Source organism: Aotus nancymaae, unplaced genomic scaffold, assembly GCF_030222135.1.
Source record: "Aotus nancymaae isolate 86718 unplaced genomic scaffold, 86718_ANA_hifiasm-v0.15.2.pri h1tg000011l, whole genome shotgun sequence".
In the NCBI taxonomy this organism is placed as follows: Eukaryota; Metazoa; Chordata; class Mammalia; order Primates; family Aotidae; genus Aotus; species Aotus nancymaae.
In genome coordinates, this window is record NW_026988422.1 from 10,419,042 (window position 1) to 10,430,829 (window position 11,788).

Here is an 11,788-nt window from a genome sequence, read left to right on the forward strand (position 1 = left end):
GGTCAGGATTTATTTTGTTTATAGAAGGAAGGGAAATGTCAGTTAACACTTCTATTTTACCAATCCAAGTTAACTTTACAGGATGAATTTTTAGAAAAGTGGAAGGGTCTCTCATATCCACAAAATCTATTTTTTTGTTTTGTCTTTTTTTTTTAACCATACAAGCAGTAGCAGTACCTAAAAATTCTACCATGAGAAAAAGTAATTTTTGAATTAAATATCTACCTTTTAGTCTTTCTACAAAGAATTGAGAGAGAAAAAAACGTAAGCAAACTGGGGCAAATCAGTTTTACTTCAATTTCCATTCTCCCATTTCTCCTAAGTACAGAATCTTTGATTTTAACTGGAGATCAAGACAGCATTAACTTCTTCTCAGGTTGACTAAACTTCAGACAGATTTCTTCCTGTCCATTTTCCTAGAGTATTTACTCAAAAAACAAACTCGTCACGGCAAATTCTTTTTTGGCTCCCTTTCAAATGTGTATGTCTCCTCAAAAAGCTTTTACCTATTTGATTACTCCCAGAAATGTCTCTCTCAAAAACCTGAAAACCATCTCTTTGAAATGTAATTTCTGAAGGAAGATAATGCCATCATCCTACCGTCTGCTGGAGGGCAGAAGCCTACCTTCTGTTATGGAGATAGGTCAGAATTTTCTTTTTTGGGGGGGGGGTAAAACTAATTAGCAACCACAGGTGGCCTACCAGTTACTCCCACCCCAGCTCTTAAAAACTCACTAGCCCTTTGTTTCACCGTTAACTCAGAGGCTGAGTTGAGTTTAACCTCTCCCCTCTATTGCAATCATCTCCAATAAAGTCTCTCTTGCTTGTTTAACTTTGGCACATGTTTCACGTTAATACTGGATGCACAGCAGCTGGGATTATGTTCCCTCTGTGTCTTGCTGTGCCTTTCTTTGGCTCCTCATTATCTGTAGCTGGAATAAAGATGTGATGGCTGAAGTCTGAATAGCAACATTAGATCACAGGATAGAATGCATGGGCTGAGGATGGCAGAGAAATAGGATAAAAAGAGCTAAATTCCTAACACATGAACAGCATCACAGCCTTAGACCACCTATCTCCAGCCTTATTTAATGTGAGAGATAAATGTCTGTTTTATTTAAGCCACTGTTATTTTGAGATTTCTGTTATTCACAGGTGGACCTAATCTAATATACCCCAAAATATCTTGGTTTCATTTTTTACTTAACTTCTCTTAAAGAGCTAATAAGGAGTACTAAAATAAGGTGAACTGGGGTGGGCAGAATGAAATTCATTGGTATTAGGTTGGTGCAGAAGCAACTGTGGTCTTTGCCATTAAAAGTAATGGAAAGACTGCAAGTACTTTTGCACCAACCTAATGTTTTTTCATGTACTGAATCTGCTCCAAACCACTCAGAACATTCGTAGAGATTAAAGAAAAGCCAGTTTCCTGAAAGATTAATAGAAAAAATTCTCACAAATGCATTAAATTGTTTCATATCTATTAAAATTTAGAATATTTTATATCTATAACTATGAGAAATTAAATTTGTATACAATTATTGGTTACAATATTCACAAGTTCAGAAGAAATACAGCCAAAAGAAAAATTGTAACTTAAGGAGATCAAATAGAAAATGGATAAGATATATGCAGATATTTTAAATAAATATTAACCTATTTTTAAAAGAGCAACAATCCCTTGGCTATTTACACTTCATCTGCTCTCTAAATCTTACTATCAAATTGTTAAGGACAATATCACTTCCGTCACTAACTTGGTATCAATGACCAAATTAGTATCAGTCTGATCTAATTTATTCAGCCTTAGCAGGCCTTAGAACACAAGTTTCCAGCAATAGACAAAGCAGTCTGCAGAGTTCAGCACTGAATACTGGTTAGGGAAAAAGAATAAAGAAGTGGAACAGTCAGATTTAGGAGGATTTAAGAGAGCAGGAAAACTTGCTTCTCTCTAAGTAAACCTTTGATTATCTTAAGAAAGGAACACCTTTACTTGTGCTTGTTGACATCTTCTTGTCAATTTCTCCACTCTTGTGACATTAGCATATTCCTCATTAGCAAAATCAGAATGTGGCAGATTAATGCCATGTGCTCCTTCTCTCACTGTTAAAAAGTAAAATCCTATTCATCCTTTATTCCATTTCTGCAAATAAAAATGAGGTCTTAGGCCTGCTTTTCACTTCTTATGCTAAGTAATGTTCCCTAGCCCGGCCTTAAAAAATGCAAGTCTTCACAATTAACAAGAGGTGGCTAAAAAAGATGAAGCAATGCCCCTCTCTCCTGAAGTCACAAGATAGGGCTTTCTGCATCATCAAATACATTCAAATAGTCTGATGTGATAAGGTATTAAATTAAGAACATTCACAAGAATATCAATCTTGTTTCTGTGCAACAAAAAGACTTGTGTGAATATTCATAACTGTAGTCAACTTGTTCTATTCTCTGTTAATATGAATTTGTCCTTGGAAGTATCATTAGAAGAAGAGATTCTTCTAAGACTTTGAAGACTTTAAAGATTATTGCAATACCCTGTGATAATAACCAGAAGAAAACTGCAATTCTGATTGGTTATCTTACTTGCCCTAGTAATATTATTGTAATTGACACCTCAGTGCTTTTTTTTTTTTTTTTTTTTTTGAGATTGTGTCTTGCTCTGTTACCCAAGGCTGGAGTGCAGTGGTGTGACCTCAGCTCACTGCAATCTCTGCCTCCCAGGTTCAAGAGATTCTCCTGCCTCAGCCTCCTGAGTAGTTGGGACTACAGAAATGCATCACCAGGCCCGGCTAATTTTTTTGTGTTTTTAGTAGAGATGGGGTTACACCATGTTGGTCAGGCTGGTCTCAAACCCCTGACCTCAAATGATCTGCCTGCCTGGGCCTCCCAAAGTGCTGGGATTACAGGCGTGAACCACCTCACCCAGCCACCTCAGTGCTTTTAAACAATATAAATGCTTGTAAGATTACTAAGTCATACAAAAAAATAATCTCTGGCACTTTCTTTTTTTCTGACAGGCATGATGGAAAAGATGACCCTATGACTGCAACTTTTTTTAACAAAGACATTGAGAGTCCAGCTAATTTATCAGGAATAATATCTATTTAAATGGACCTAACAAGCTATTATAAGAAGGAGCAAATGAGATAGTAAATGTAGAAGTAGGCAAAATGCAAGGGGCTGTTATTTTCAAAATGACCCTATAAAGGCGTTCTTCCTACAAATATTTGTGTAAGCCCACTCTGTGCTAGTCATTATTCTAATGTAATGGCCAACCCAGCACCCAATCGGTGCTCGAGGATCCTGGTTTTGCAAATGCACTTTACCCACCGCCACTCAGCCACCCGCCTCACAGGAAATTGAGTCATTCCCCAGGTGATGAAAGGAAATCAAGGTGGGGCGTAATCAGTTCAAGAGTATTGTAATAGAGCCACAGGAAGAAATGGTTTCTCATCATCTATCTGAGCACTTTTGCATCTGATATGACACCCAGAACTGCTGCGGTCATCTTGTTACTACTTTGAAGATGAAGCTAGAATTAAGAGACTGAGCAGAGAGATGGAAGAACACAGCAAAACCACTTGGGGCAGTTTACTCATCCCTCACCCTTGCCTCTTACCCAATCAATGCACAAAGGCCTGTGGATTTTGTTACTATATCCCATTTCGTCTTTTTGCCCCCAATCCAGGTTCATGGCATCTTTCACCTGACTTACTACAATAGCTTGTAATTTCTCTCTCTTCCTCAAGTCTTCGGCTTACTCTCAGAGTGTGTCTAAGACACAGTTCAGATTATTTCACTCCTTTTTAAAAACCCTTATTGATTTTCATTGCTTAGATCAATTGTTCTCAAACTTCAGTGAGAAGTAAAATATCACCTGGAGATTTTATAAAGCCCATATATGTGAGTCACGTACTTCAGTGATTCTGGTTCATTAGTTTTCTATTGGAACCTAGAAATCTCCATATTAACTAACAGCCTGGTGAGTCTTATGTAATATGACCCTTGAATCACCATTTCATAAGCATTTGTTTAGATGTGAAAGGCCGAACTGTTGCAGAACTTTCTTAGTTCAGCTAAAACCAGGTTCTTGTCACATGACCAGGAAAGCTTAGGCTCACAGACACATAGAAGGGTGAGGAGCAGAATTTACTGGGTGTAAAGGAAAAAGGAAGAGTAACTCTCAGCAAAGCCAGAGAGAGTCCTGCTAGCAGGTTTCCCACCTCGCAGACTGAATCCCATGTCAGGACCCGGGAACTGAAGAGGCCAGGCTCCTCCCCATGCAAATGGCAGGCACTTCCCGAGGCTCCACCCTGTCCTCCCAGTGTGCAGGTGGGCAGTGTTCAGTAAGGAAAGGGCGGGCTTCATCCTGGACCAGCAGTTCAGTTTTTCAGCCTTCAGCCTGTTTTAGGCTTGTAGTCGTGGTTTTGCCGGCCAGCCACCCTTGGCTGTCTCATCTCTCTCAAAACTACTTAACCAGCATCTTACGTCGTTTTTGCGCCTTCCCTAACCATCTTTCAAATTGTATTCATTCACAGTGTCTCGTATATACCAACCACACTGGACTACTGCTTCCTAAGCATACTATGCATTTTCGAGGCTCTGTGATTTAACTCTGCCTGCCTAAGATAATCTTCCCCATCACTGAGATTTAGCCTAAACATCCTTCATTAAGCCTCCTTTGACCAGCCCCTTCAATGGCATTATGTAAATTCCTTGTCCTTCCTATATATTCCAAAATCACACTCCCTGGTCCTCTACTTAGCACTTTAACAATGTATCAGAGCTGCTTTTGAATCTCAAATAAATTGTAAACATCTGAATTGGGGTTTTATTTCATTTATCTGTGTTAAAAATTCTCACCAGAACTTCCAAAATATTGGAATTATCATGTACATGTTATAACTGTTTAAATTTAAAAATAAATTAGGGCATTGAAAATATGAAGAAAACATATTAACAAAACTGACCAAGTTTGAAAAAAATTTTAGAAAAGAAATATAGATATTTGATATTTGAAATATATAAAACATTTGATATTAAGTAAGTTAGACTAACTAGTGGTTGATGGGAACTGAAGAAATGACTCAGTATGAAGATAACAACCACAAAAGAATGTTAAGACACTTGAGAGAGTCAGAAGCTTTATGTAGAGGTAACTGATGTTCTTGAAGAGAATAAAAATAATGAAAAACTTGCAATATTTGAAATACCTGAAAATTTTCTAAAAATGATATTAAATCATAAGCGGATTAGGAAGTACAATGAATCCATATCTAGATGCTTTATACTGAATTTGTAGAACACCAAAGGCCAAGAGATGATCTTAAAGTAGCCAGAGAAAAAAGATCAGTTTAAAGAAGTTATTATTCTGACAGTTGACTCCCCAAATGCAGGAACACGAGCCAGAAAGATAATGGAATATGCTATGGTTTGGCTGTGCCCCACCCAAATCTCATCTTGAATTCCCATGTGTTGTGGGAGGGACCCAGTGAAAGGTAACTGAATCTGAATCATGGCAGGTCTTTCCTGTGCTCTTCTTGTGACAGTAAGTCTCACGAGATCTGATGGTTACAAAAAGGTGAATTTCCCTACACAAACGCTTCCTCTTTGCCTGCCGCCATCCACATGAGATGCGACTTGCTTCTCCCTGCCTTCTGTCATGATTGTGAGGCTTCCCCAGCCACACAAAACTGTAAACCCATTAAAACTCTTTCTTTTGTAAATTGCCCAGTCTCAGGTATGTCCTTATCAGCAGCATGAAAACAGACTAATACAGAATAAAATCCTTAAAATGCTGAGATAAAATGCCCCTCAAGCTAGAATTGTCCATTCAGCTCAACTATTAGGTTGGTGCAAAAAGTAATTGTAGTTTTGCCACTAAAAGGAATGTCAAAAACCCCAATTACTTTTGCACCAACCAAAATATTTTCCAAAAACTGTTGAAGACATTTTCAGAAAAATTAAAAATGACAGAATTTACAACTAATGTAACTATTTAAAATAACTTCTGTGAACAGATTTCAGGAAGAAGAAAATTGATTTCAGAAAGTCTGAGTTATAATAAGAAACATAGTAAAGAAAATATTAAACTTAGGCATAAATTGAAAAAAAACCATTAAATTGTACCATAAAAATTTTCAATTTTTGAATAAAAAAAAAAACTTACGAAGACCAGGCACAATGACTCATGCCTATAATCCCAGAGCTCTGGGAGGCTGAGGCTGGTAGATCACAAGGTCAAGAGATTGAGACCATCCTAGCCAACATGGTGAAACCCCGTCTCCACTAAATATACAAAACTTTAGCTGGGCATGGTGGCATGCACCTGTAGTCCCAGTTACTCAGGAAGCTGAGGCAGGAGAATCACCTGAACCCAGGAGGTGGAGGTTGCAATGAGCTGAGATCATGCCATTGCACTCCAGCCTGGCGACAGAGCGAGACTCATCTCAAAAAAAAAAAAAAAAAGTAAGAAAAGCATAGTGCAGAACAATGCATAATATATGCTGCCTTTTGTGTAAGGATGGTAGGGGTGGAGGAAGAAAAATATACATATATTTGTATTTATTTGTGTTTGTATAAATAAAAGTCAGTGCACACACACACACAAAATCAAGAGAGTGAGTGAATCTTGAGAGGCCTGGGAACATGACTTCTCAGAATAGAAAAAGAAAATTCTCAATTCGTTTTATGAGGTTATGATAATTTTGATAACAAAAACAAATGGCAACAATGGTTTAAAATTAGAAAATAGTCAAACCCACTCAAGAACATAGGCATAAAAAACTCCGAACAAAACATTAGTAAAACCATTACTAAAATGTATTTAAAACATCTTGACAAGTTTGCATTTCTTGAAGTCAAGAGGCATCCATAACTTGACTACATTAAAGATCAGTAGATGAAGAAACACAAAAGTCAACATTTATTTGTTTAAAAACAACCAAGCAAACAAAAAACCCCCCAGAAAACAGTCTTAAAAAATCTTTCTTAACAAGAGCAAAAAACTATCTAAAAACCTACCACCAGCATCATATATAACGGTGAAATAGTAAATGCATCAGCATGCAAATCAAGAACAAGAGAAGGATGCCTATTATTATTGCTTTTATTTGTCATGACTCTGTGGCTTCCTTATCAGCACTTTGAGAAAAAAAATTGAAAAAAATTATAACTGCCTATATATTATAGTGTATCTCAAAAATCCCAAAGAAATTACAGAAATGTTAGAATTAGAGTTTATAAGCATGCCAGACATAAACACCAGTATGCAAAAGTGGTTTTTGCACAACAGTAAGAAAGTACAATTTAAAAGTTAACATTTATAAATAAATGGTACCTTGATGTAAATCTAGCAAAGATGTGCAAAACGCTGTTGAAAAACATTAAAGTTGGTATAAATAAATGGAGAAAAGTACCATGTTTGTGAATAACAAAAAATTCGTGGAGATACCGTTCTCCCCAAATTTATTTATGGACTCAATCCAATTCCAATCTAAATCCCAACACACGTTTTAACGAAGGCCGAAAGACTGATTCTAAAATTTATTTGAAAGTGTACAGGGCCAAGAATAGCTAAAATAACTCTTGAAGGAGAAGTATAAAGGTCTCAGCATCGGATTTGTTAGGACACTATTGTGTTGGTGCAGTGATAGATAAATAGACCAGTAGCACAGAATAGAGAGCCCAGAAGAAATCCAGAGTAACATTGGGTCACTGGGGTGGCACTGAAGATGGGTGGTGACATTATGGCCTATTAAATAAGCTGTGTTGGCACAACTGCATAGCCATCTGGATAAACAAAACAAAACAAAAACAATTTCCTTTTCACATGAAACACAAAAATCATGATTAAGGTCGTAACTGTGAAAAACAAAAATTTACCATTTTTAGAGGAAAATGTAGAAGAATATCCCCATCACTGACATTTTGGGAAGAGTTTTAAAACAAAGTATAAAAATCACAAACAATAAAGGAAAAGCTAGATAAACTCAGAGTAAAATTTTAAAATCTTTCTTCAAAGAAAGGGTAAAGAGAATGAAAAGACAAGTTACATATTGGAAAAGAAACCGGGATATTTAAATAACCTATTTGAATTAATAAGGAAGAGACAAATAACTCAACAGGAAAATGGGCAAAAAAGATATGGCCAACAAACATAAATCTTCCATTTATCAAGACCTATCATTTAAAAATTAAAAGACAAGTTACAGACTGGGAAAAGATACTTGCAATTCATATAACCAATAGGGGATTAGAATGGAGGAAGTCTGAAACATTCTTAAACATCAGTAGGAACAGATAAGCCATGTGCCAAAAAATGCACAGAAAGTATAGACAGGTTATCACATATACAAACCCTAATGGCCATATGGAAAGATGGCTAACCTCATTAATAATCAGGGAAAAGTAATAAGGTACATTTCAGACACTGAAAAAGTAATAAGGTACACTTCAGACACTAAAAAGTAATAAGGTACATTTCAGACACATTTGACAACAGCAAAAATGTTAACATCTGACAAGATCCATGCTATCTGGAACGTGGAAGAGTTGGCACGCATATGCTACCAGTGGGTTTGTACTCTATTATTTATACTTCGAAAAATTATTTGACAATGTCCACTTGAAGATGTCTGTGGAAGGGATGCATAACTTTTATAGAGCAATAACACTGCTAGGTTCATATCCTAGAGAAAATCCCAGACGTGTAAATAAGATTTGTGCAAGAATGTTTACAGCAGCAGTATTTATAAAGATGAATAAATGGGTAACATCCTAAATGTCCTGCAACAGGACAGTGAATACTGTCAACTGTTAACTCCTACAAGGCACAGAGCCCTTGTCTAAACGCCATGCTAAAAGAGTGAACTGAACTCTAGCCCGGCTTTCACCACACTAGGCCATCTTCTAAAGGCAGCCCCCAGCTCCCAGGCTAAGTCTTTGCTAAAGAAAATACAAAAATGCCCAAACTGCAAAATGTACATTGTTCAACTCATCTTGCCAAACCATTTTCAGCAATTCTTCACCTAATTCCTCTTCTATAATTTTCCATTTTCACATACCCCCTTAGTCCTTTTTTTTCCCTTCCCCTTTTGTACTTCCCAATAATCCTTTTTTATTCTTTGTTTTCCCCTTAATCTCAGCCACCTTCCCCTTAGTTGGATTTGAGCTGGAATTTAGACTGGAGTCTCTCTCCCCTACCGCAGCAGTATGAATAAAATAACATCTGTCTTGCTACCTTTAGTAAGTGTCTGGCTCTCTTTTTCTTTGGAAATACAAATATCTCATTTTATTCCTATACTGGAAATACTACACAGCAATAGAAATGAATAAACTAGAGCCACATGTATTCATATGGATGTATATCACAGATATAATGATATTGAGAAAAAGGAAAGCTGTCAAAAGCACACAGGATATTTTTCTAAAGTTTAAAAACACATGGCAGTACACCATGTATTGTTTAGAAACACATACCTAAGTAGTAAAAATACACTGAAATGAAAGAAAATAACACCAGATTCTGGATGATGTTTATCTCTGGGAGAAAGAGAAGGAAGGAAGGAGGGGAATGCATCAGACAGTGTGCACACAGGAGAGGGGACTGTGACTATCTTAGTTTTATTTCTAAAGCTAAGTGGTGGGTACATAGTTGACCATTGTGTGAAGCTTGGTATCTTCTTAAACACATGCAAGTTTTCATGATATGTCTAATAGATGGCTCCTGGGTTAGGGCAAATTCACCAGCTAGATTGGAAGTCCTGACATACATACAGAATGTCAGTCAAAAAGGAGGCAGATATAGATTAGCACTAAAGCCTAGAAAAAAGAAGGAAAAAATATGGAGCATGACCATCAGAATCATTTGAGACAATTTCCAGACGCAGGCCCAAGTTCTGGTGTTTCCATTTCTCTGTTGCTGAAACTGATGTATCAGGCTAAGACATACAGTGCACTCACTCTGATCTGACTTCGTGCTCATCAAGTGATGGCATCATTTGGTCTCCTATATAGATGTTGTCTACAGGGAGTTAATTTACTGATCAGATTCAAATAAGTATCTGGTCTGGTTGCCACTTTATTTCTAATTTTCAGTTAGTTGGTGGCTACTATGACTTTTTAATTACAATCTTGTTGGCCTCTATAGCACAATTCAGCATCCAAGCCCTGAATCTGCACAGACAAGGGATAGGCTCTGAGTCACAGTGAATTTACAGGGAAGGTCATACTACTTTGAGCACCTTTTCTATGGCTGGACAGTTGGATTCCATTGGTGAAAACCAACCAAGAAATGCTTTTTATCTAAAGCACAAGCAGTAACAGTACCTATGTGCATACATAACTTATTAAAATGTTAGTATCAGATGCCGTTGTTATAGTAGAATTGGAGTTTTATTTACTTCCTTGTACCTTGACGGTGGCATGTACTTCCGAGTTCCTCTGTCTCAAGGGCTTGCTTATAGCATTTGCTCTCAGAGTTAAAGAAGAAAACTTCAAGTCCCTGCTCCGCTACCTCAGGACATTTCTTTGTCTTCAATTGTTTCTTGGGGAGTTTAATTATAGTTGGGCAAAAAGGAAGAAGTTGCTGCTGAGAGTCGAAAAAGCAAATCTTGACATGGAAAAAGAGAAAGGGAAAGAGGCAGATAGGCAGGAGAGAAAGAACGAGAGAGACTATATGTTAATATTTTCAAGCATGAGAAGATAATGAGTGTTTAGGGAGTATCTTCGATGGACAGATATATATGCCCCACTTACACTTGCTATGCCACATTGGAAGATAGCTGTGCTGTGAAACATCTGTGGAGGCAGACTTTCAAGCACGGACACTTTGAGAGGAGAGCCAAAGCCTCCATGGCAGGAACTTGGAGAGGACTCCCGTGAGAACCAGCTCAACAGCAAAACGCAGAAGGAGCAGAGATGGTGATAGGAACCTCGTTTTCTAGGCAACATGAAAGACTACCTCTAAGGAGGTGGAGGGCCTCCTAAAACACATTCATAATTGAATTTCATGCAACCTTGAGAAGTGGGGCCATGACACAAGAGTTTGATTTACACAAATAAAGCAATGCCAATTTCTTGTACTAGAGTGTTGTTGAATAATTCATATGTACTATACTACAGTAGTGACTTAATGTTCTTAGTAATTGCTTGATTTCACATGATCGTATTTGAAGGCCAGTCCTCCTTTGCAGTATGTAAATTAGAAACAAGAGTCAGAGGGGTTAGTACTTTATTTAGGACCATGTCATTGTTACCTGTGACTGCCTGCAAAGACCCATATTTAGACGATGTGGTCTACTTAGAAATACCCGCCCAAATGAACAGGCATCTCTTTGCAAAAATAAGCCATGCTTGTGTTTTCTTGCCACTGCCGTGCTTTTTAGCCTCCAATTTTATACTGGAGCATTTACATAAAGTAAACCTTTCTTGATGTAGGGAAGATATCATGGGGAAAGACCTAGTATTATAACATAGGAAAGAATTACCTTTCTCACCCCACATGTATTTGCTTTTGCCAAATTTAAATGTTTGCCTACAATGTGGCAGGCACAGTTTTAGACCCTGGGGTTATGAAGAGGAATGCGTGAGTCTCTGCCCTCAAGAAGCTTCCAATTCAGTGCAGCTCCATCTACTCTGCATTGCTGAATTATGCCAGAGAAGCCTCAGGTCCTTCATCAGTAGCGGTTGGCAGAGTTACATCCTTCTTAGATGCTGTCCGCTAGGGAAGTTGGTGTTTTATTTTTCAGAAATGTATAGCCCTGAAGCGTTATTAGGGCCAGAGGAAAAGGGG